At 43.6% G+C, this 26298-nt stretch overlaps 1 protein-coding gene across 3 annotated transcripts in view; it reads right to left on the bottom strand.

Annotated features, from left to right (window-relative positions):
• Ncoa2 (nuclear receptor coactivator 2) overlaps positions 1 to 26298 on the bottom strand; it is a 249110-nt gene that overhangs the window by 50743 nt on the left and 172069 nt on the right. The gene's annotated exons all lie outside the window — the stretch shown is intronic.

The raw sequence follows: 26298 nt of genomic DNA, 5'->3' as shown, positions 1-26298 counted from the left end.
GAGCCTAGACCCAACTTGTTAAATGGCCTCAGTGACTAAAAGCGGAGGGCGGAGCATCCCCTTTAGGCCCTCAGAGGGTGTGGAAGGCTGAGCCGATTTGTACAGAGGGATTGGACAGCACTCCTGGACCCAGGCTCCCAGGGCTGATGACTTGCTATCTGCATGCGACTACTCTAGAAGAAAGCTCACACGAGAAAAGGTGTGTAGCTATCAATACACATGTAAATCAGTTCCTTCCAGGATGGCAAAGTAAGTTTACAGCATAACATACACAGACACGACCTGCTAGAAAACAACACAAAAACAATGTGCCAATTACTTGTAAACTGAATAAATTACATCCTTGTTTACGCTGCATGTTTTCATTATAATTAAATGCAAAGAAATTTAAAAATCCCAACCAACAAATTAGCTCAAGTTAGAATTCATGATCAACTTGCTTTTCCATGACTGTAGTTAACTTCTTTTTGTAAAAACTATTTTATGAAATACTTAAAAAATCTGTCAAAGTCTCATTTATGGAACCTAAAAATCACTGGGAATTTTGTAGATTCTCTAAATCTTGCTATTCCCACTGGAAAGTTTTCATGAGGTGTATCTGTCAGAGAGAGTGGATGGCTGTGTAGCTCAAGTTCGAGGCCATTAGTAGAAGTTCAGCTCAGAGAAAGGCACCCAAAGGCCTCAGATTCAGTGTCTGTTACATGTATAGACAAGTAAAATAACATGGAGGACACACTTTAGAAATGACCGATTTGAGGGGGGGGGGGCGACTCAGTGGGTGGAGGCACCTGCTGTCTTGCCTGACAACGAGACAGTTTTTTGATATTTGGGACTCTCATGGTAGGAAAGAACCAACCCCTGTCTTCTGATTTCTACTCTTCCTTATGCACACACACAAATAAACAAAACACAACACAACACCACACCCAGCGTTCTTATGAGTATAACTGCTAACAGCATACAGTGTTTGCTTTTCATTTTCCTTAATGGGTGTCACAGGCAGCGTTTTCACAGAGTGTGGAAGAATGCTGAGTGAATGTATCAACCAGCAATAAAGCACTGTTTAGCCAATCAGCTGGGCAGAAGGACAGGAAGTGGAAGGCGGGGCTTCCTGGAGAGAAGGAGAAAAGTTGGTTGGTTGGAGAGGGAAGAGGTTTTTGACGGTTGGAGGAGGACAGTGGGAACTTGACACGGACCGGCCTAGGGGTCATAGTGACAAGTGCTTGGAATATATGTATGTTATAAGGTTTAGAGTAGTTTGTTTAGTTTACCAGTAGATTAGAATCAGTTCAGACTCTGCCCAGCGAAGTGCTGGCAGCTTTAAAGTACATTTCAGTCTCCCTGTGTCAGTTATTTGCTTTGTAGGCAGAACGGATACAAAATACTGTAACAACAGAGCTGACCATGCCTGCTTCAGCGAGTCACACTCCCATCTTACCTGTGCCATCTTTTACTCCCTTCTTGTTAGCTCCATAAAAGCTGTCTCTCCATAGGCTTTGTCTCAACCTAGCAATCAACAGAGTACAAGAAACACCCATCTTCTGCAGTCAAAGGACAGGAGACTAGCTCTGTCATTTAATGTATAGGATGCCCTTCTCCCTGCTGAGTAAGTCCTAAATCAATGCCCGAAGAGGTATACGCTGGTTTTCAGCCAGGCTCCTCACTCTTCTCTGCACAAGTATAGCATCAGGACCTGTGTCATCACACCCTTATCTTCTCCTCAGGAGACACTTGGCTGAGGTGCTCCCCATGCTGGGTTATGTGTAGCTCTCAGAAGTGGTCACACTCCTATACCTGTCACTGCTTTACAGAGGCCCCTGCGTGCTTGGCATTAAGCTTCCAAGGTTCAAAATTCATGCACTATGCATTATGAGTTTTCTTTCTTTTCTTTTTCTTTCCTCCTCCTCCTTCTGGATGTGGTAAATTCTTAATGTGTCTCAACTTCCCTCACAGTTTATTCTTCCACTGTTAAATCTCTTTATTTTGCTGGGCGAAGTGGAACACAACTTTAATGCAGCACTTGGGAGGCAGAGGCAGGTGGATCTCTGTGAGTTTGAGGCCACCCTGGTCTACAAAGCCAGTTCAGAACAACCAAGGCTACACAGAGAAACCCTGTCTCGAAAAACCAGTAATAGGAAAAATCTTTTTATCTTATTCCTTTTTAAACAATGGAATTGGGTTTGGCAGGCAGCTTAGTGGTAAATGTGAGCTCCTGGGTTGGAGAAAAAGGGAGGGAGAGAAGGAGGTGGGAGACACTTGACTGAAGTTACTGTTGGGCAGGAATAACAGATGAAGCAAATGGGAACTCCATACCGACCACTGACATTTCTATGAGAGCAGCAAGTGCTCTTAACTGTGGATCCTTCTCTCCAGCCCCTAAAAAACGTTTAATCTAAAAAACAAGCAAACAAACCCCACAAAACCATTTCCTCCTTAAATCCAATAAAAGAATACTATTTGAATTCAAAAGTGCAAAAACAAAGACTATAACCCTCAATTACATGTTACCATGTATGTTAGGTACTTTTCTCATTGTTGTACAAAAACACCTGACAAGAAAGCAAGCAAACTTTACTTTAGCTCATGACTTAAGGGTCCATTCACACACGAGAAAAAGGCAGTGGTGAGCACTGCTGATGATGGAGGGGCCTGAGGCGGCTGGCCACACTCCAGTCAGGGGCAAGAGGTGAGTGCTGGTGCTCAGCTTGTCACTCTTTCCCTCACTTCTTAACTGCCTGCTAGAAAACCTAAGGTTATTGTTATATGAGATTATGATAACATAAAAGGAGTGAATTATTCCTTTCTGTGGGGTCTGTACTATTGATGCTTGTGACAGTGGTCTGTTAATGCAATCACTAGACTTTATGAGACACATATATCGAAAGGACGCGCTATATGTCTGAGCAAGTAAACTCATCTATTAATAGTTTTGTGCAATTTACACAACTTTCTTGATGATGACTCAATGAGGCAGGTACCCTCCAACACTTAAAAACCTCACGCCTGGGTGTTGTAAATGTTGCAGCGACACGCTCAGACAAAGCATTTTACACCTTTAGGAAAAGATACAAATATAAAGAATCAAGAGCAAATCAGCACAAAAGTTTGTTTCTTGAGACTTATTAATCAGATATAAAGTAGAACATGGGCCAGGAGATGACTTAGCTCTGATAACATGTGTGTGTGTGTGTGTGTGTGTGTGTGTGTGTGAGAGAGAGAGAGAGAGAGAGAGAGAGAGAGAGAGAGAGAGAGAGAGAGAGAGAGAGAGAGAGAGAGAGACAGACAGACAGACAGACAGACAGACAGGCTGACTGACTGACTTCTGGAAAGTTAGAAAAAAGTAAATATTAACCTAAAAACTTTATAATAACAAAATATGCTGTGTTTTCGCCTTCTAAAATTCATCTGGTAAGGAACAAGGCAGCAGGTGAGTCTAGTGCCAGTGCATGTATGTCGGCGTGGAATGGAGCTCATGAGCCTGAGGGGGTGAGTGCAACCATCTCATGGGACAGGAGCTGACATTGCCACCAGGAGGGCAAAGCAGGTGCCGTGCAAAAGAACTGGCACATGGACCTGCAAGCGCAATTGTAGTTGAGAGAAGGGAGGAATGCTGGGCGCAGGGGAAAGTGTCTGTGTGTGTTGAGATTGGGTTAGGTCAGAGTCTGGTGGGACGTGCAGGCAGATGGGTGGTAACAGGCCACTAGAAGTCTCAGGCAGGCCTTGAAAAGCAATATTCTTAAGAGTGATCAAATGACCTAAACTTGAGCTCTAGTAAGTGATGACCAAAAATGAAACAACAGTTTCCTAAGATGAGGCTGAAGTTGTGTTAGTGGAACTTGTAACTTGAAGGAAAACCCAGAAGGTGAAGAGAGGCGTGGCAAGTCATGCTGGGAGCACGAGAACCTTTCACGGCTTGCTGGCAGGTAAGTAAAAGCCAGCAGGGAAGAACCCAGCCTTTCCATCCTATACACTGAGTGTTTGGAACACACACATCTTCTAGGCAATTTGTTATATGCTCTTCAGCTCTGCATTGAATTTATGCTTAGGCCACTTCTCAATAGTAAAATGAAATGTAGTCAATAATATGAAGTGACACAAACACCCCCAAAAAATGGCTTTAGAAATGCAATTGAAATTAAAATTAAACTGGCCCCAACTTCACAATATTTGGGTACTTTTCATGAAGTACTCACCACTTCTGTTCAGTGTTCAGTTCAGCCTTGAAATTAAGTAAGAGGACCAGGAGAGGTAGGGAGAAAAAAGCGGAGGAAGGAGGGGGAGGGGAAGAGGAAAGAGGAGGAGGAAGTCTGCTTTGAGACAAACTGTATGTTAACGGCACAAACGCTGCATCTCCACAGTGCAGCGATGAGCACGCTGTTTATATGCACTGTATAAAATAAGCTTCAATTCTGAGACATTGGTGCTTCTGTAACTACATCATCACTACACTAAAACACACCACTTAATATTTTTAAATTAGGTGGTTTTTTCCAGCGGTCGTGAACTATATTTAGTTTTCTATATTTTGCATCCATTAACTATAAAAATACATTGTTATAAAAATATCCTTTGGTAGAGGCACCACTGGAAGGCTGGTTCCAGATCTCACGTGATCACGACCTTATGAAAGCTCACCATAGCATGGGAGGAAGGGACGCTAACATTTAAATTGCAGCGTCCTCTCTGAGCCCTGACTTCATCACGTGCCCCTGCTGTGCCTTAGCCACTATGGTCATTCTTTTTAAATAAAGAATATGACCCGAGAGAAGAATAGTGTAAGCCGTAATTCTCTCCTTTTATTTTCCATTCTCCCAAAGATTTTTGAAAAGCATAAAACAGCTATTTAACAGCTCTGTTTTACAGATGGCAAACCCTGACTGGCGCCCCCCCCCCCCCCAGCCTTTTGACTATCCTTGTCCTCCTGGGTGGCTGCTCCATGTCCCGCCCTCTTTCTTCTCCATTTGCCTGCACTCCAGAAACCCAATACCAATTAATTAGATTTCCAGTTTCAAAGCAAAGAACAAAGTCTCTTCAGGGACTATGCTAAGATGAGTCATACCACAAACTGGGGGAAATCATTAATATTAAATTCCATATTTTTTCATAAGTAATTATTCGTGCTTTCTCTGAGAACAAAAGAGAAGGTGGGGCATTTGATCTCTAGAAATAAAACTGACTCAACAATACAGGAAAAACATTTCTTTGAAGCGTCTGGATTAAATTGCTCTTTATCACTGCCATGTATAGGCATAAATTTGAAAGTAAAATTCCAGTTTTCTGGTGAGAACAGCAATAAATCAGAAATATAGCCTAGCAAAAAAATAATTTATTTTTAAAGAAAGTATATGAGATATTTGGGATTTATGAAGTGGTTTTGTTTTTTAAAGACCTTTATACATTCCTCTTTGGTGTATTTATTGGTCTGTGGCAGTGTACTGACGCTTGTACACTAGTCTTGTGTGTTTATTAGCCAAGTGCATTGAGAATGTAAAAGCTCAGTCTTTCCACAAAACACTGCCAGAACAGAAGGGCCCCTCCCTTTACAGGGACAACTGCAGGATGGCCAGTCACATGACTGTTCTAACTCTAGCAGAGCAGTGGCAGCCATCAGGGACTGCTTAGAAACCTAAGTACCATTTCATGTCTGGCCATCACAAGAATAAGGTGATGCATCATCATGGGAGAAGTTGACGCTCACCCCTTCTTCTCCTCCTCCTCCTCCTACATAAAATAATCTAAGGAGTATGGACATTGGCTTTAAAAAGACAAAAGTCAGCAAACAGCACTCACTCTGTGACTTGCTATTTATTCGCTGACGGATAGTCCACAGGCATTTATATACATGGACACATTCCTGAGCCACTCGTGTGGAGATCCACCTGACAGGAAAACCAATTAAAAGTTTCAGTGACTTTTATGTTAGGCCAATCATGAAGGGAACTGCTTTTATTGAATCCGAGTTATTTAGAGCATCAGAGTCTTTGGCTAAAATGAACCAGATACTTTGTACAGGTTGTATAATTACTGCCACTGCCTTCAAATGAGTAAGAGCGCTCACTCAGAAACCCATCAACCTTCCAGTGGGCTGATGTCAGACACACGTCTAATCAGCCTCACAGCAAACCCTAAGACTCTACTGGGCAAACACACACAGCTTCCATGCTGTCTTGCACTCAGGACCTGGCTGGTCTCAGATGAAGTGATTTCTGTCAAACCCAGCAGCAGTGCAACCTCTGCAGACCCACATGGGACAAAGAAGTCATGCAAACAGTGACAGGTGGGGTCTGGCCAGTCACCACAGATTCAGTGTTACAAGAAAAGCTATGCAGCATCTCAAAGGTTCTAGAAGGTAAAAGGAGAGAATTATGCATCTGCACCCCAACTAAAATTAGAAAAGCTGCCATATGGCTCTGTGAAGGCAGCAACACATTCTTATTCATTAAGAAGCATTCTGCTAACATAAAAACACAAGGCCCTTCCTGCGCTCTCCAAATGTGTTTATCTTTTCAACATTAATGCACTATATATCATTGCGTTGCTGAAATCTCCTGCCGTGCATATTAAAAAATGTGCAGCTGCACTTTCTTTAGTAGTGGCAGGAACCTTAGCCCCAAGTTGCCTCCCTCATGTTCAAAACTGAGTTTCTACTTAGCGTATCATGACTTCCCTTCTGCCCAAACCTAGCAAACTCAACCAATTTCAAGGCCATATCCACTGAACTATATCCCCTGACATCCACCTTCAGACAAAGAAGCCTTGGTTTCACTTCTGTCTTAGCTATTGCTTCAATGAAACACCCCGGCCAAAAAGCAAGTTAGGGAACAAAGCATTTGACTTAACACTTCCACACTGTAGACTATACTGAAGGAAGTCTGAACAGGAACTCAAACGGGAGGAACCTGGAAACAGGAGCTGATGCAGAGGCCATGGATGGGTGCTACTTGCTGGCTTGCTCCCCAAGGCTTGTTCAGCCTACTTTCTTGGAGAACCCAGGACCACCAGCCCAGGGATGGCACTACTCACAAACGGCTGGGCCCTCCTCCATCAATCACTAATTTAAAAACCAAACCAAACCAAACCAAACCAAAACCCGATAGTCTTGCCCACAGCCCAATATTATGGAGCCATTTTCTCAATTTAGAAGCATTTTTTCAATTGAGGCTCCCTCCACTCTGATGACTAAATCTTGTGTCAAGTTGTCATAAAACTAGCCAGCACAACTCCTCTTAAGACAGTATACTACATTTATCAAGAGAGATAGTCCCTAGAGAGGACTCAGTAAAACTGGCTAGAACTGGGGCTGGAGAGATGGCCCAGGTTCAATTCCCAGCACAGCTTACAACTGTCTGTAACTCCAGTGCCAGGGAATCCAACATCCTTACAAGGACATACATGAAGGTGAATTACCAGTGCACATTAAAAAAACAAAAAACCACTGGGCGTGGTGGCACATGCCTTTAATCCCAGCACTCAGGAGGCAGAGGCAGGGGGATCGCTGTGAGATCGAGGCCAGCCTGGTCTACAAAGTGAGTCCAGGACAGCCAAGGCTACACAGAGAAACCTTGTCTCGAAAAGCCAACAAAACCCAAACCCAAACCCCAAAACCAATGCCCCTCAAAACTGGCTAGACCCTGCCTACATCCCATTCTCTGACATCCACATACAACTTTATTTAGTACCCACACACTATCTGTTGAGATTCATGACAGCTAACATGGACACTGGGCCATGTGAGTGTTTACAGTTTGCCCCAAGTGTCTCTTCTCTTTTAGATAATTCATATTCCTGTGTTTGCACCGTTCACGTCCTGAAGGAGTGTAAAGACACATAATAGAAACCAAAAGGAAAGAGGAGACAAAAGCAATGAGGCGGGCAATAAACCAAACGGGCACAGAAAGCCCATAGACGCTGTCCAGGAGGCTCCACAAGGGAACAGTCAAGAGGCAACAAACACATCAAGCCTGCCGTGCAACTGTCCGCTACTGAATCTGTGATGTGGGTGCCTCCAGCTGCTCTATCAACCACACAGTCATCTTCTACTGCAAGTTTGAGAGGCAAAGGCTAAGTGCCCATAGGGACCACTTGCTTCATGGCATTTTAGACTAGTGAGGTGGCTCAGCTCCATCAGCACCAAAGCTACTGGCTTGTGTCCCAGCTCTGCGACCCACATGGTGGATGAACAGACTCCCACAAGTTGTCCTCTGACTTTCACATGTATGCCTGACACATACTTGTACACACACCTTCATGTGCACACCAAACACACAGAACTGTAATTAGTGGAGCCTTTAGTAGCTCTTGGAACAAGAAATGGAAGACACATCCTTTGTCCAGCGGGTGGAAGGGCAGGATGAAACTAGATGAAGGAATAGGGAAAATGCAACCCCTCAAATGACCAAACAGCAAACACTTCCCTATTTACAAACGTTTAATTTCCTTAAAATACACATGCTGCTGGCTGCTTTTCCAGAGGACCCAGGTTCCATTCCCAGAACCCACATGATTTCACCCACAGTTCTAACTCCGGAGATGAGATGCCCTCTTCTGGCCTCTGAGGGCACTGCATGCACACTGTGTAGCTATACACAGGCCAAACATCTGTACATATAGAAAAAGATACAAATGCTAGCTCAAAAGCAAGGTCCACAAAATTATACTATAGAAACACTGAAAGTTTCTCATAAACAGGTTAAATTATGAAACTAATATGGGCGTGATAACTCAGTTGGACATGCCTTAGATTGAAAAAATAGCAATTACATAAAAAGTTATTTCTAAAACCCTGAAAGACAGGGCTAAGTTGCATGAGCATTTTGTTCAAATTGTTGCCCTGCTCATCATCATGGAAACCCCATCACTAGGAATGCTTGTCTTCTGAGGAGCATCATACTGTTTCCACACACGGCCCATTAGCACTCGTGCTTGGTAACACCGTAGTGGTACTGCGTGGGTCGCAGGAGACACTGAAGCTGAACTCGGTTTAGCTGGGACCATGAACCCTGTGCCAGTGCATTTTGCAGAGCCACACAGCTACGGGGAGATGTATGTGAAGACTGATCTTGGAGTCATCACAATAAGTAGATACTGAAAGGCAGACCTTCCACACTTACTTCTAAGGCTTGGGGGTGTCACTGGGGAAAACATTTCTCTGTGTAGCACTGGCTGTTGTGGACTCACTCTGTAGACCAGGCTGGCCACGATGGGCTTTTACTAGACAGGAGCCTTCTCTAGTCATTCATAACTCTTGAGAAAATAATCCCTAGCTAGGCATGGTGGCACAATGCCTTTAATTCCAGCACTTGGGAGTCAGAGGCAGTTCAAGGCCAACCTGGTCTACAGAGTTCCAGGACAGTCAACAAGTCTACACTGAGAAACCCTGTCTCAAAAAAGAAAAACACACCCTGGTCCATGGGATGGGCTCAATGGCAGACTGCTTAGAACACACGAAGGGCCGGATTTAGCACCCAGAACAGAAGGTGGGAGAGGGAGGGGACTTAGGGTAAAAGATAGTGTCTCCAGTTTCATGTCCTTTCCAAAGCTGGAAGAAGCTTTGCTCAGTAAAGTTAAAATTATGGCCAAAACTATCTGAAACAGCTGTTCCCAACCTGTGGGGGACAAAGAACCCTTTCACAGGGATCACCTAAGACCACCGGAAAACACAGGCATTACATTATGATTCCTAGGAGTAGCAAAATTACAGTTATGAAGTAGCAACAAAATAATTTCAAGGTTTGGGGGAGGGGGTCACCACAACAAAGGAGCTGTATTAAGGGCCGCAGCATCAGGAAGGCTGAGAACCGCTGCTCTAGTAGAGGAAGGGCTCCTACCCTGCAGAGGTTGTTTCAATCACTGTGTATACCCAGAGGCAACAGTAAAGGCAGGGCCAGGAAGAGTTCCAGTAAAGGGGCAGAGATGGGGGAGGGCTGCCTATTGTCTCTGTCACCTAGCCCAGTGTCAGTTCTTCAAGGAAGCACCCAAAGCACCCCTGGGCACTGAGAGGCCTGAGACCCATCCTGGCCCCTGCTGCTCGATTGCCTCACAGGGTCTCATTGCTTGCTTTTCTCTCCGTGTCTTCTCTGGGCATCTCCATTCTAGTTTCTCTCTACAACGCCACACTGGATGCCATGACCAGCTGGGTGTATTTTCTGATTCCCTCTCTGGGTCCCATCCCTTCTGCTTACTACTGACCATGTCCAGGTCTCTCCCTCCAGCCTTTGCACATCAACAGGAGGACCTCCCTACCCAGTAGCTTAAAAGCAGGTGCTCCCAAGTTAAAGGCCCTAATGCAAAAGGCTGATAGTTAAGCCCAGAGTCATCCACAGAGACCTCAAACATCAAATGATGCCAAATCACACCGTGTGAGCAGGGAAAGCACACTGACAACAAGGGAAGAGTATGGCCAGGTCACTTGGGAGTTGGCTAAGCTAAACAATCCTTGTAACTGCAACAAAGGCTGTGGAGGGAAGGCAAGGCAAGGGCTGTGCAGGGAAGGCAAGGCGAGGGCTGTGCAGGGAAGGCAAGGTGAGGGTGGTGTATAATCTACTCCCAAGGTCACACAGGTCATACAATGGAGGAGGGGCCTTCTTCCAGAAAAAGTTTATACCTTGTAGCTTAGGCTAACTCTGAGCTTATTCTGTAGGCCTGGCTGAAGAGGAATCCTGTGGCAGTCTTGCTGCCTTAGTCTCAGGGCGCAGGAATTACAGGTTCAAGTGAGCACACTCATTCTCCAGAAAGTCTTACAATTTGTAAGCACCAAGTCTTCATCTCTAGTAGCTAGGAACCTGGCTTTACCTGGCTCTCTTCAGCAAGTGATAACCAAGACGAAAGAACAGGAGTCTAGACAAACGCTTACTGCCTAAGGAAGCCATGAGAACAGTTACTGTGGGCGGAGCTCCGGAGCTCACAGCCAGTGAATCCGAGCTGCCTCTGTGGGGGTCATTGTCCTCTGTATATTTACTTTCCCTTTGTTTCACAAAGTGTTTTGCTTTGTTTTGTTTTGTTTTTTTTAAAGACAGGGTCTCACTATGAAGCTGTTGCTGGCCTGTAGATCAGGCTGACCTTCCCCTTGTCTCTGCCTCTTAAATGTTGGGATTAAGGAGCGTGCCACCATTCCTGTGCCACCATTCCCAGATGGTAAAGGTTATAAAACAACTCTGTTAGGAACCACTTACAAGAAGGAGGCTACCTAACACTTAATAGACAGACAGGTAGGCAGACTGACAGACAAGTATACACAAACGATGTGACAAAAGAATTTATATCATCATTATAGAGAAATACAGCTTGGAAAAAAAAAATCAACATTTATTCTCCTGAAAGAAAGGAGGGATAGGGCTGGAGAGATGGTTCAGAGGTTAAGAGCAGCATTGGCTGCTCTTCCAAAGGTCCTGAGTTCAATTCCCAGCAACCACATGGTGGCTCACAACCATCTATAATGAGATCTGGTGCCTTCCTCTGGCGTGCAAGCAGAACACTGTATACATAATATATAAATAAATCTTTAAAAAATAAAAAAAAAAGAGAGATAAAAAAGGTATATCATCTTGGGAGTTGAATAGTGAAAATGTGTTCTACATTTTTTTGTCTTCTAAAAATTAAAAACATTGATTATTTCATTTGGGGTGTGCATGCATCTGTGTGTAGGTCAGAGGACAGATCGTGAGAGCTGGTCATCTCCTTCCACCATATGGGGTTTGTGCATCAAACTCAGGACTGGAGGGTCAGCGACTGATTCAGGTCTGGTGGCAAGCACCTTTACATGATGAGCCACCCTTTTTTTTTTTTTTTTTTTTAAATACAACAAGGAAAACCTGCTTTGTATCTGTTGGGGTCTGACAGTATACACAAAGCGTGGTTTCAGAGAGTATAACTACCTTATGTAAATGACATGGTAAAAAGTGTAAAGAGGGGGAAAAAGGAAGTAGCATGGAAATCATCTCTTCTGCCTCTGTGAAGTGGGTGTTTCCATAACCACAGTGATGTACCTATGTTCCCTGAACATCCTAGGCAGAAGTTCTACCAAGTCCTCACTCAGTAGGCGCCACAATGAGACGGCAGGCTGTGGTGAAATCAGTGTGGAAAGTGACCCTTCCGATTCCTTATGGCACAGCTTCTTTGTAATTAACTGAAGCAGGAGAGTGCCCAAACCATCAAGCAAACACCCACAAGTGCTTCCAGCAGCAGGCAAGTACCAAGCAAGCAGGCGGCCAGCTTGATGTGGAGCCGGCCATGTTTTAGCCAGGTGGCGGGAAGGCGGACCTTGCTAGCAGAGAGGACCTTGCTGGCACCTGCATATTTGAGAGCCCAGTGAAATTACAGGCAAAGCAGTGGCCAATTTGCAGGCTGAAGTCCAAATGAAATTAACTAAGGTCTCTTTACAAAGTTTCCTAAACTCGGGGTCATGAGTACTTTTCTATAACCAAATCTTTTTCTTTTCGTACGCATGCCATTCTCCAGCAAACTTTCAAAGTTTGAGGGGAAAATCCTGCACTTGGTAATTCCCTAGGGTTGTATAATGGCTCTCTACTCTAAAACACATGGACTGTTCAAGCAGCCAGATCTCCTTGCAGGAAATCAGAACAACTGTGTTAAAGTGTGACAGTTTAGTCTGCAGTAATGTCTCCAGGGAAGTTTACACGGTGACAGGTGTATAGGTCCCGAGTATCACGGTTCTCTGATGGTTACGACAAAGAGAGTGCCTCAGAAGGCGAGAGGCTGTGGGACACACCACCATTCAGTGGCCACGAACAGGGAAACATGCCCCGGGAAACGAAGCCGTAGATAGTAAACTAATATCCTTAAATGAATTAAAAGCTTTTTGTTTTCTTAACGTAAGTTGGCCATACGGGATGTTTTCTCAGCATTGAACAACCACTTTAATAATGAAATAAATGTGGACCCTGCATAAAATGCATTCTTTCCTAAGTGTCCACATGCTTGGCGGTTGCACACAACGCTATCATCCAGACTTAAGCATCCTAACCAATGGCAGTTTGCAACTAGAGTAGTCTCAGTAATGGTCGACAGTTTGCAAGCAAGAAACCTGTTTGGAACTGTTGCCTACCAACCAGGTGATGGCTTGCAGTTGAGGCAGACAGTGTGGCTGAAGATATGACAGGGTAGGAAGACCTGTCAACATCCCTGCAAGAAAAGGAGGCAGCCCTTTTCTGCAAATTCCCAGCCCAGACTACAGGAGATGCTGGCCTCGCGTCATCTGACTATCAAAACCACACTCAGTCTCAGCTACGCTTCTTCAAAATGTGCCATTTGTTGCTGTCTTTTAGAAATCCCAACAGTGGGCAGCGTGCTTGTGAGGAAAGAGAATAGCGGCAGTTGTCAGCTTTGGATTGCCAAGGAAAATATTTAGTTGCATACCGGGTTTCCCCAAGAACAAGTTAGTACATGACCTCAATCTTTTCTGAGCTTATCATAATGCTGTAAGGCTGCGCTGACTCAGCAAAGCAACTCCTAATCACATGCAAAATGTCCCTGCTTTACTGGGGTATTATTAGGCCTCAGGAAAGAATGTTCGTGGGCACTGTGAGCTCTATGGAAGACAGGTGCCAAGCAGTGTTATCCTGCATGTATGATTACAGAGAGCCTTAGGAAATCAAGTCTCTATAGGAGCCGTTCACAAATTACAAATAAAAGGAGACAGTGAAAATGTAAGGATAATTTTATGGCAAAATCTGAAACTATTCAGAACGGAATGGACAGATTTATAATTCTAAGCCACCGAGGACACAAACAGGTTTCTTCTAGAGGGAACGAGTATCACACACCTTTGTGATAAGACTGAAACTGAACAGGAGCACACTGTGTCAGAGTCAGTTTGAGATTCTGCTATTATTATAGCATTTCTACAGTTCTATCAATAAATTTAAAGCCAAAGCCAGCAAAATAATAACTTGTCTTTTCTTTAGTTATCAGTAACAATCTTGAGCATATAAATTTGTTCCAGTGAATATAGGGACAATACAGGAATATTTTACTGAAGGTAATTTAAATGAAAAACAAAACACATCTACTGTAATACTGTGTGTGAGAGACATGTGGCATCACAGGATAACCCGTGGAAGTGTGCTCTCTCTTACCACGTGAGTCCTGGGAATAGAACATAGGTTATCCAGCAGGACCTTTCACCTGCTAAGCTGTATTACCATCCCATAAACTTCTTTTCAAAATATTACAATAATGTTACTTTTGAGTAATAACATTTCTCTTAGATGGGGAAACTCTTTCTTTTCCCTCTGGACAAGTCCAGTCAAGGTCTCCTATAACTGGAAAGGTCCAACTGAGTGGGCTGGGCTAGAGTGCTGACATGGAGGGATCAGGTGCCATGTCATCACTGGGTGGCGGCATTGCATTTTTGATTCAACTGGTACCATTTCCTCCAGGAAATCTAAAAAAAATCCAAGTTTGTTTCTCTTTGCAGTCCCTAACATGACTAAGGGTGTCTGCTATGTCATACGGAAGCCATCTAGTTGTATCTGGATAGTAGCAGAGTTCCCAAAGGGTTGTCAAATCTTAGAGCCAGATATTGGTTTTTTATCTTTGCCACCCCTCCCCAAACAATTGCTGACCATGTAAACAATCAAGGAGAAGGAAGGGATGCTATCCACTCTTTGACAGAGTTCTTCACGTGTGACCGACTTTAAACCCAAGCAAACAAGTCAGCTGAGGAATCTGGTTTTACAATTTTCATTCCAAAAAAGTACCATTTCCTATTTTTGGAGGACTCATGATATTGAGCAGTGGGAGAGCAAAGTCCAAAATGAACAAGGCTTTGTGCTCCTGAGAGTCTGAGCACACCCTGACAGTTAAGGTGAGCACTGAAATAGAGACTGAACTATTTTTAACATGTCACAGATGTATAAGAATAGAAAATTTACCATTTATGTTAACTGTAGTACTCATTTATGAGTGCTGTATTTGTTTAGCTGGGAGAGCCAGTTGTCTGAACAGCTGAGTTTAGGCAACAGCACTGATCAGGATGCTCAACCAAGGAAGAGATGCTAATTACTTGAGTATGAGAATGAGAATGCTTTCATTCTGGGAGAGAGCATGGCTGATTACTTAGCTCAGAATAACCTTCCATCAGTGTGCCAGAACAATGCATACCCCTCAGGATGCTAACGGACTCCAATCAGTCCTCTCAAGTGTAGCAGTTCAAAAAGTACTGGAAAAGAAAGCTTGAGCTACTAAATCCAGAGGAAAACAGGAACCCATAGGTACCTAGCTGCTGCTGCTGCTGCTGCTGCTGCTGCTGCTGCTGGTGTGTGTGTGTGTGTGTGTGTGTGTGTGTGTGTGTGTGTGTGTGTGTGTGTGTGTGTCCCTAATATGGAAGCCGGGAACACATCTGAGATCTTAATCTTCAAAAGAGATGGTTTAGGTTCCATGGACTATCCAAAGGGCTGATGGGGAGGACACTGGGGAGGAGCTATTTAGCATCGCTCCTAGGAAGGAAAGCTGAGCACAACCGGGAGAAGATGACCACTCAACCTAATTTATGATAAAAGAAGAAAAGGGAGGTGTTGTATCTAAAGGAATAATTTGGTGATGTGGGTAAAGACTCACTAGAAGGGAAACTGAGGTGGTCATGGCAGGCACATGGCTCTGGTACTAAAGGTCTGGACCTTGAATCCACCCATACACAATCCCTACTCCTCTACCCAAAAGATCATTTCAAGAAAAAAATCTAAATCGTTCATAATTTGTATATTTAAAATATATGGAAGTAGCTCTGCCATGTCCTACAGGCTGACAACAGACAGTAAACACATGATTGCCTAGTATATTGGATCAGAGATAACTGACAGGCTTTGAAAACACTAAGGTAGGGTCCATCTTGGTCAGGTACTGTATATACACACTTCAGTCCTGAAAGACCCAGCATCAGTGGAAAGACTGCAGACTCCTCCACACCTCTCACACTGCGGAGGCTTCCTCCACATTTCCCAGTACCCTACGAGTAGCATCTTTTGGCAAAGGAAATCCCAAGAAATCAGCCTGCAGTGCCTTTGAACACAGATGGCCCTGTCTTATAATTCTCCACGGATTCCAAGAGCACTGGCATTCTCCCTCAGCAGAACCTAAGAAAAACAGCATGTGGTGCACGCTGCAATCCCAGCGACTTGGGAAGCTCAAGCAGGAGGGCGTGGGTTCAAGGACTGCCTGGAGCTAGACAGTGCGTGCAGGACGGCCAAGCGTGTGTAACAAAACCTGCCTCAACCCTGGGGTGGGGGGATGGGGGAGGTGAAGGTGGGGGGGGGGGGGTGAGGGGGTGGCACTAAGAAAATGGGTATCAGAGAGATAGAGGAGGGAGGCGGAGACATGGAGACAGATACAGTCAGTTAAGTCTTCATAGCAAGTGGAAGGTGCATAAAAACCTCTCTGCAGAGATTGAAAGAATTGAAATGGGAGTTTCTAAAAATGAAAGGGAGCATGTAGACAAAAAAAAAAAAATCAGAACTGAGGTTTGCTTATATTTCAGAGAACACCTAGACAGGAACTCACAGCTAGCCCTTAAGATTTCCTCAAAGTCTGGCTTTTCCTTTCCTTTTCACTAGGGGCGACGATCCTTGAACAATTACAAGAAGAGCCGAGCATTTGGTTGAGAACAAGGACCCATGAGAACCTGAATTTGGTGCTTGTGGTGGACCAAAGAGTAAGACATTTCCCAGAAGTGAGAGAATGACTAGAAAAGACAGCAGAAGGGAAGGCAGCTGGCATGTGTTGGAGTGTATTGACTCAGTGGCAAGGTCTGTGGTCCAGCTTGTACCCACGGAGGCCCTGGTCTCCAGACTGACCACACCCCATGGCTAGACCTTACCATCACCCACTTGCCCTTCTGAGGAGAACTCCTATTCCAAGAATCTCAATCAGTGCTGGGCAAGATGGACCGAGAAATGAGGCAGAAGGAAGGAAGGAGCTGTTTTTCAGGTCTCTCTGCAAAAGCAGAACACATCTTCCTAAGAGAGACATTCCCGTGTTGAGTGACTAGCTTCTTTCATGCACATCACTGCATAAGAACATCAGGAAGCAGACCCACTTCTTTTTTTTTATTGTAAATGATCTTTTCAAGTTTTGTTTTTGTTTTTATTAAATATTTTGTTATTTTTTACGTATACATTTATATTATTACACATATACACAATAAACTACCTATAGTAAGAGGTAGACCCACTTCTGAGGGTACAAGGACTCTTTCCAACACTGATAAAAGTTGGAGGGCACAGGATCACACCTGGACTTGATAAAACAGAAAGAGGTTCTGGTAAACTTAGCAATGCCTGTGAAACAGAGCTTACATCTGTAGAGTATCTGTGCATACTTATTCCTCACAGAATGAAGGATGCTTAAGGTAAAATCCTTATAGTGATAATGGACTTTACGACACACACACACACACACACACACACACACACACACACACACACACACACACACACACACGGGGGTGGGGAGGAGAGACAGAAAGATAGACAGACAAAATACCAAAAAGTAAAACAAAAACAATAACAAAACCCCACTATATTGCTTTGATGGAAAATAACTTCTGTTCCCAACTATTAATTTAGAAGTAAATCTTAGGAAAGAATAGTTTTTAGGTTGAAGAGTGTTTGCTACTTAAAGTATGACAGACAGAAAAAACAGACTCATAAATTCAACCAGATGTGAGATTACTTTCATTCAATCTAAGAAACATTAAAAAAAAATACTTTGGTTCTTTTGATCTTTGATAATTTAAGCTTTCTAATATTATTTCAAACAAAATGTCCCTCTGTTTTCCTTTCCTGATCTGACATGAAACATCTACAAACTGAAGAGGGTCTATCAAAGGAAAGGGTCTTAAGGTGAGCTTAATTTCAGAGTGGTTTAGACTGAACATATTAATTATGAAAGTCGAACTCCCACTAGATGTAATAAGCTAATTATTACATTTAGAATCTTACAAAATGCAATGGCATGTACACATCTGTCGGTACAGACAGACACGAACGAGGAATCGTTACTGTACTGAGAGGCTCTTCAGGCTCAGGGAAGTAGAGGAAACACACCCAGAAATGGCCTAAGAGTTGTGAAACTCCGCCACTGGCCATGACTGGGAAGGCCTGGGGAGGGCGCCATGCCAATGCAGACATTATTGATTTCACTTTCCTTTTCCTACACAAGACACAATGTGTTACTTGTACAGTGGACAGGTCTAGGGGAATGCTACGTTCATCCCTGGTGCTCAGAACCGCAGTCCCTCCTGAGCCACTTCTATCTCCCGGGGAGTCAGTGTTTCTCCGTCTGTGTGACCATGTTAAATAGTGGCTTTCTTTTGAACAAAATGACAAAAAGGAAAAACGCAGGCACAGAAACGGACCGTTTCATGCTGTTACAGATACTAAAACTTGAAGCATAAATACCCGAAACGTCACCACGCCATTTCCAGGTGGCGCTTTAGATGGCACTTCTAGACAACGACCCAGTCTTGGCCCTCATATGCAGTTTTTACTTTTGGCCAACAGGACAGTGAGTACTGGGGTGGTCACAGTGCATTTCCTGAAATGGGGGCACATGGTTTCTTATCAAGGCCAGGCCTGCTGTGAATCTGCTGGAGTAAGATGCAAAGATGACATAATGAGACAACAGGACGTCAGCCTGCAGACAAATTCCTCCTTTACGACTAACAAGGAGCAAAGCAAATACTCTAAAACAAGCATGCAATGCAACTTTCTTTTCTTGGCTAAATACCAGGAAGTTGTTTCTTTTCTTTTCCCTCCCATGCACAATGTTCTACTTTCTTGGGATCACTATTTTCTAAATCGTGTGTGTATGTGTGTGTGTGTGTGTGTGTCTTATCTGATCACTATTTTCTAAATCGTGTGTGTATGTGTGTGTGTGTGTGTGTGTGTGTCTTATTTGAAAACCTGACCTGCCTTAAATACGTATACACTATCCTTTAAGACAGAGATCTGCAAGAAATGCTCTTCTCAGTAACTGGAGCACCCTAATTAAAAGCCGAGTCCACACTTACCCAATTCACTCAGAACAACTTCCTCCAAATGGCAGACAAAACCACAAGAGCAGAGCCGGACGCCAGGCCCACGATCCTTTGATGGAGATAGAGCGTGGGAACTGGGTGGAGATCTAGGTGTGAGCTGTAGCTCTGAGTGTGTAGCTTTAGACAAGACTAGCCCTGAGGCCCTCTCTAAGCCTGAGAGAATAAGCAAGCTTACTCTACAGCGCATCTCACAGATGAAAGGACATGACATGGACACACAGCAGTGCCTAGGACAGAGGGAGCACTCCACCAGGATGGCCGCTCACCTCCATGGTGGCAGCTGACACTTGCCCTTTGATGAAGGCAAAGTATAGCTAGGTAGTTACAGAACCTCCATTTCACAGGGGCAAAGCTGGTATAATTGGGGGCGGGGATGACTCTCATCCATACAGGTATAAACCTGGCATTTACCACATAAAAACAGAAGTAGCAGTGTGGCACCAGAGCTTTGCCAATATGAACCTGTCTTTTGAGTCTTGGTAGATAGCTATCTGAAACACTGATGAGGCGTTTCCTGATTGAAATGGGCTGCTTTCTAGAACAGCTTGCAGCTCCAGCGCCTCAGGGCCCCTGACGCTTTAGCCCCATTGTCATCACAGAGGCAGCAAGCTCTTCACTTTTAACGTCATACAAGTGTCTCTTTCTTATTCCACTCATTATATTTTATGTCCTGTATTTTTTCTCAGTGATCAGTTGTGCCCAACTTCCTGATAGTTATGTGTCCCCTAAATATAAATGGTCATGTGAAGTGCTGTGTTATCTGGAGAACCCGACCGCTGTGTAAGCTCCTTTCCTGCCTCCCCTGCTAGACAACCATGCCTTCTTTTCAGGAGCTTTCTTACCATATTCCTCTCCCACCCCAAAAAAAGAAAAGAAAAGCAAAGCAGATGAGAAGACCATGCAGGGCCCAGGCTACAGTGCACCGTCATATCCTAGTGGTGCTCTTGGCTGTATTGCCTCCTCAGCCTCGGGGGGGCCCTGGCCCTTGTGTGCATTCAGACAAGACTGAAGACATCAAGTGAAATCATAACATATATTCTCAATAAAAAGGAAAACTACTTTCTATTCACACTGAACTAACTCCCATGGATCTTGTATTTGGCTGGTTTTGGAATTACTCTGTGGAACGCTACTTTCTCTCCTAAGAAAACAAGCACACATTTCAAACACGACTAGAGGGAGTGCTGGAACACAGCATGGAGTGCACCAGCTTTGCAACTACCAAGAGACTGTGGTCTGAGCTCTGCTTTGCCACTTACCAGGTTGAAGCCCTTCACCTGCCTAGTGTTTCTGAGTATCATCCCCATTAACACGAGCACGCAGGGATGACACCACAGGTGCAGGCCACACACGCAGTGAGCAGAGAATACGACAGGGCTCCTAGAGGCGGAAATGGGAACAAAGGACTGGATGCGTGTGGGATGTGTCTACCACAATCTTCTGACATTGCTAAAGAAAGCTGTGCCGTGAGGGGCTGGAGAGACGGGCCAGCAGCTAGGAGCACTGTTGTTCTTGAAGGGATGTGAAGTTGATTTCCAGCACTCACACAGTGCCTTACAACCACTATTAACTCTAGTTCCAGGGGATCCAGGGCCCTCTTCTGACCTCCTTGGATACTATGCACACACATGGTGAACAGACATACATGGAGGCACACACATAAGATAAATAAATCTTTAAAAAATGAGTTAAGTAGCCTTGCCTACAAAGACTTCTGATTCTTAGGCTCAGGGTTTATTTAAACATTACCCATATGGCAGACTGCCATGAGCTTTTTTTTTGGTTAAAAAAAAAAAGTTCTATTTCCTTATTCCTTCCCTATCCCTCCTGCCTGTCTGCTTGCTTCCCACTTAGTGCCTTGTTGTGATTCTATCTCTTTTATTCAGTTCAAATATTGGCTTCATCACTTTCTAAAGGCAGGGGCAGACCCCGCTGGAGGAGCCCGGGCTGCACTAGGGTGAGCTTGCAGTTGGGGCAGAGATGAACATGGGGACATGTTCCCACTGGGTTGTCTGAGGCAGGGACGAAGCTCTGGATGGGAGGGCTAGTGCTCTGCTTGCCTCTCTTCATGTTCCTGCAGCCTATAGCTGCACGCAGCACAGAAGCCATCTGCATGCTGAGTGTGACTACATGAGGAAACGCCATGTTTAAGGGAGGTTAGCTAAGGCAAGGCTCTGGTCATTCCTAGATAATGACACAGGAATTTATTTCAAACAATGATGCTTAAATGCTGCTATATGAATAGCCCCATGCCATATATTACTGGTGAAATTGCAAAATGGTGCCGAGGTTATGGAAAGTTTTATGGGCTTCTTTAAAACATTACAAATAGAATTATCATATATATATCTATTTCATATATATAAGATACACACACATATATATAATTTACATCTGCATACCCATGTCCAATCCAGCATCACAAACTCTAAGATATGAAAGAAACTCCAATATCTATTCACAAATGAGTAGACAAGGCGAGCCTGCCATGTCCATGCCTATGATCCTGGCAGCAAGACATCGCAGCAGGATACTAACAAGCTAGAGGCCTGCTTGGACCACACAGTGATTTCAAAGTCAGACCTGGTCTTAAAAACCAAGGACTGGGTATGTAGTTTAGTGGTAGTATCCATAAGGTTGATCCACAGTAACACACACACACACACACACACACACACACACACACACACACACAAAGAATCAGCAGAATATTATTCTCAGAAACAAGGAAATCCTGTTACGTGTTCCAACATGGAGGAAATCAGCCCTCACTAAGGCAAATGCTTCATGGTTGCACTTACAAGAGGCATCCAAAGCAGTCCAACTTCAATGAGTACAAAGTAATCAGAACTCTGAGACAGAGGCTGAGATGGGGGCGGGGGTGGGGGGCGGGGAGTAGAAGGTGATGTACTGCTCAGCAGAGCCTGTGTTGTAATCCAGCCGGAGGAAAAGAACCTGGAGACTGCTGTACACCAACCTTCACTGTCAACAACACTAACCCAACACCTACAGGGTCTTAAGAGAGTAAATGTATGCAAAGTGCTGCCCCTCCATTTGTCACCCCACCAAAATATCTCCTTGGGAGGACCAGCTAAAATAGGTGTCATTATTGCTGGATAAGTCAACCTCAGTCTGAAAGCTAAGCTTAAGCTTTAAGTCCACAAAGAGAGTCACCCCTTGTTTTAACAGAATAGCAAGGAGGGTAGCAACACAGTCCTCGCCTATTTAAAAGGGAACAAAAGTCCATACATTTAAGAAAAAAGTACTTTAAACTAAACATGCCCATAAAGGATAAGGGAAAGAGCAAAAGGCGTTGAGTCCCCATTACCCTTTTCTCCTATACTTAAATTATGATGCACATGTCTGGTCATATTTAGTTATTTTTGATATTATATTGGATATAGTATATATATATATGTATAAATTAAAATGGAATGTGAAACTTTCATTCTCTTTCATTAGCATTTCTAATATAGTTAGCCTATTTCTCAAAAAACAGCATCTTACCCTGGCATGGTGACACACATTTTTAATCCCAGCACTCCTGAGGCAAAGACAGGTGAACTACCATGAGTTTGAGGTGAGCCTGGTTGACACAGTAAGTTGCAGGCCAGTCAGGGTTTCACAGTGATTGATACCCCGTCTCAAACTAATAAACAAGCAAACAAAAGTAAACATCTATCTATAATCTATCTATCTCTAAATAAGGCAGGGCCTGCTATGTAGCCCAAGTTTGCCTCAAACTTGGGACCTCCATGCCTGACCAGCTTTCATGTAAACTAAGGTCATTAAAATACAAACATTCCTGGAAAAATCATAGCTATGAGTATTAATATTTACAGAGAACTAATATCATGTATGAATCTTCTGTCATGTGTTGTAGATTAATACAAAATGTCTAATTTAAGTAAACAGTCCAAATTAATTAAAGATCATAATAAATAATTATAAACATTTCTTTTCTTAGGATTTCAAAATATAATGTAGTTGATAAGCTGGTTAGTAACAAGGGTTCCAGGGCTAAACCTGTCAAGAGCCTAAGGAAGTTAACAGTTTGTCTCATATAGCTTTTTTTAGAGACACTAATTTGCTAAGAGGGAGCAAATTAAAATATTTGTCATGAAAGGCTGAAATAATCCTTATACAAGAATGAAGGTACTCAAATCCTGAAATTTACAGCCAATATGAAAGCATCACACAAGGCTAGGCATCAGAGAAATTTGACAAATGCTTATTTCACATAAAACACGCCAAACATCACACTTAGAACTATAAAAGAAATGTCAACCAACTGGGAAGAAAGAGAGAAACTCACAACTAGAATAAGGCTAGACCAGACATAGATGACCTGAGGTATCAAAGCAGGTGCGCTATCTTGTCTACGTGATTAGTAAATGGTTTTTGAAAAGGCTGAAAATGAACAGTAGGACAGACGCAGGAAACATGGATTCCAGGTAGGGAGGAAAGAGTGCCAAAACGAGACACAAAGGCATGAGCCCCTAATTGGTGCAGAGCTGGTCTAGAGAGATACTCTGGAGAAACACAGGAATACCCTGGGCTCCGGGGGCCTGCTAAAAGCTTCCACTGCCACTCATCCTCAGTTCTGTCACTGTGCTCTAAAATATAGTGATGCAATACCTCATATTTTAAGTAAGGGAAGGAGAGACAAGCTTCCCAGGCAGAAAGACCAAGAGTCAGTCAGAGGCCATACCCAGGCCCAGCACATGTCCTAGTGGCTGGCTAGAGGCAGATGTCAGAGCCACCTATGCTGTGTAGTGGCTCTTATCTCAACTCCTGCTTATAGCCACACTGGCTCACTGGGCAGGCAGGGGAGTTACGGAAATGACCCTGGCTGGTTCTTGTGGTAGAATGGCCCCTCCCTGGGGGATGCCACTACCTCTGAGCTCAGGCAACAGGAGAAGCAGGGATGGGTGCCATACTGCTTCACATCAGTCAGGGAAGATGTGCGCACTTCCCACATGGCTGTGGTGGGTCAGGCCTGAAGGGAGGGCTGGCACTGAGTAGGTCCAGCTCAACACCTTTCTTTCTATGTGTGCCTGCAGTTGCTACACTAAGTCATTAGTGACAAGTCAAATGGGAGAAAAAATATAAGAGTTGATACTTTTAAATGTCATGGTTTGAATGTATACATGAATGCTCGGATGCGTCTACTGATTCTCACCTCTGTCCAGGTCACTGTTGCTCTGTCCTTGTGGAGCTACCTGCCATTTCTAACCCTTACAAATATCCACCTCATTCTTCTAAGGTCCCTTCACAGGTTATAAAAATATACTAAAATCAGTTGTTACTGCTTTTGTTATTATTACTATTATTAAGCTAGGGTCTTGTTACATAGCCCAGGCTGGTTTTGAATACACAATTCTGTTGCCCCAGCTTTCCAAGTAGCCTGGATTTTTAGAGGTGAGCTACCACATATGGCTTGAAAGGCTGTTTTATTAAAACACCATTATTTCTTGTTATGGGTAAATAATGAATTTTATGGTTTACTAGTTTTCTTAGTTATGTGTCCCTATACCACCAAGATTTCAATAAACTCTAACCATTGCCTACTCTTAGTAGACTCTATACAGACCCTAGAGAACATGGGAGGCCATGTCAAGCCCCTTCTGCTGAAGGCAGAAGTGCAGCGCTGACCTCCCCAGTCACCCTTCAAATGTTCTTTTCAGTAGTAAATTGCTTGAAATACCCTTTACTGTATGCCACTGTGCACTCCTGTGCCCCATTTGGGTTGCTCTTTGCCCTGTTTATGATGCCTCTTCCTAGACCAAGTTTACATTTTCCTACTTACTGAAACCCTTGCCTGACACAAGACTTAGCTCAGACTTGTCCTGAAAGGCTGCTCTTACTTTATCATTTCCACTGTCTCTAATGTCCTTCTTTCCCTCTAAATGAATGAAAGCTCCCTCGGTGAATAGCATACCTTCCAAGTATTTATTAAATAGAAATTTATGGTAGTAGTGTTTGTAATTGGGCAATATATATAATATACATTACACATATATAATATACATAATACATATACTGTATCATAAATATATATGTATATGGGTTATCAGAATTAACTTCCTTTCACACTAGTACAAGGTAATCACAGAAACAGGGCTGTCTACTTTCTGCTGGTGCCAGCTGACATCTGGATTGAGAGCTCATGACATAATGTGTTAAAATCCGAAAGCATTAGGGCGCACTCAGTGATTTAAATCCTCTTTACCTAAAACCTATCAAACCAAACCAACCTTGCAGGTGTCTAAGAAATAAAATAAAACAATGAAGAGGGAGTTTCTTATGAAGAAAGAAAGACCAGAATTGTACTCCTAGTTCACTAATTTTAAAGACTTCATGAATAATGTGAGCCATCGATCCATATGCAAGCATAAAAGTGAAAGATATGCAACGCAGGGGGCAATGCTTCGTCTTCATTAGCAACTGCAGTATCGGGATGCACTGCTGACACTGGTTAAATTACTGAAGGAACACAACTTAGCTGTTTTCTGGAGACAGGAGACACAGTAGTTTCTGATCTTTAAAGACAATCAAGGGCCCAGATTCTTTTCTGTGTTGAGCGAAAGCTGCCAACACCCTAGACCTTCCTAAAGCTCAATTCCCATGACTGTCACCCAGGCAAGGTGGATAGTAGGACAGTCTGGTAGCAGAAACAGCCACTGGGAGTGGTTCAGGCAGGGATACCAAGCAATACAGTCTGATTTCTATCTCTGATCAAACACCTTGAAAGGTTCTATTTACTTATCTCTGTATTCAAACAAAAACATGTATGAATATTAAGGCTTAAAATGATAACATACGTAAGATAATTGTTTCCTTAGCAATATGGAGGCCTTGGAAAGAAAATACCCAAGGGGGGGGGGAGAAAATACCCATTTACCCAGAAGACACTTGCAAGTACAGATGTCAGACACATTGGTAGAGTATGAAATCACTGCCAATGAAACCATCCACTCTACCAAACACGAGGTAAAGTTCTGTAAGCCTACCTTTCACAGGGGCTTTGTGAATCAGGCATCATTATCCCCTCTTAATAGATTCTGAAATAAAGACAAAGCTGCATATGGTCTGTTAAAGATAATGGAATCACTGGATTTTAGGTAAAGACCTTACTTGTAATGGGTGTGTTATATATTGAGGATTTCAATCTATGCAACCATAGATTTGGGGCATGAGCGGGTCTGTTCACACAATATTCTCAGTTGGCCCAAGTTCACATCTGG

Source organism: Acomys russatus, chromosome 2, assembly GCF_903995435.1.
Source record: "Acomys russatus chromosome 2, mAcoRus1.1, whole genome shotgun sequence".
Lineage (NCBI taxonomy): Eukaryota > Metazoa > Chordata > Mammalia > Rodentia > Muridae > Acomys > Acomys russatus.
This window is presented reverse-complemented; position numbering and strand designations above follow the sequence as displayed.